This window comes from Schistocerca serialis, chromosome 2, assembly GCF_023864345.2.
Source record: "Schistocerca serialis cubense isolate TAMUIC-IGC-003099 chromosome 2, iqSchSeri2.2, whole genome shotgun sequence".
In the NCBI taxonomy this organism is placed as follows: Eukaryota; Metazoa; Arthropoda; class Insecta; order Orthoptera; family Acrididae; genus Schistocerca; species Schistocerca serialis.
Window position 1 is genome coordinate 594,106,944 of NC_064639.1, and position 763 is coordinate 594,107,706.

Consider the following 763-nt stretch of genomic DNA (forward strand, 5'->3'; position numbering starts at 1 on the left):
TTTATCTCTACAAACTTGCTTTCGAACCTGTTCAGACTTATCTTGAGATGGGCCAATGGAAGTTACATGTTTACTTCTAAAGCGCTGTCGAAATTATCTCGTAACTTCCGCGCTCTGAAAGTAAATATGTAACTTTCATGTGCCCCATCTGAACGTGAGCTTGAAAAGGGTGAAAACTAGCTTACGGGAATAAACGAATATTTTTTTCAAAAAAAGTGTCTGGTTGCATTTCTCTGTATTTTATACTTTTTCTACTTTTCTTTGTCACATCATCATTTATCTTTTCAGTAACTTAATTGTTCCGCTGTAAATGCGCTTTCGTGTGTTATGGGAAGGATTAAAAATGCAAGGTCCCACCGAGATTTGAACTCGGATCGCTGGATTCAGAGTCCAGAGTGCTAACCATTACACCATGGGACCGGTCGGGAGCCGTCGTTGCGCTGAGTGACAGATACCTGTATCAGAAGACGTTTACTGGAATTGTGGGTAATTTTGTTATAAATATTTCGATCTATTTTTTGAGCTCATGTGATAGGCAACGACCAGGAGCTCCAAGAATTATCTGGTCAACAGTGTTACGGTGGTTCTTTTAATATTCAACAAATGCTACTCAGGGTGTACCACGAGGAAGGGCACTGGCATCACACCCGGTGTAACAGAAAACACCCCTTGCTTCAACTTACAGCGACATTATGGACCAACCTCAACAGTACAACCAAAAACTACGGCAGATGTTAGGACACGTTCTAGTGACGAGGAAAAG

General features: G+C 41.3%; 1 non-coding gene across 1 annotated transcript; it reads right to left on the bottom strand.

Annotated features, from left to right (window-relative positions):
* Positions 1–348: 348 nt before the first annotated feature.
* Positions 349–420, bottom strand: Trnaq-cug (transfer RNA glutamine (anticodon CUG)). Its single transcript has one exon. It is a non-coding gene; the product is annotated as a tRNA-Gln (tRNA).
* Positions 421–763: the final 343 nt, after the last annotated feature.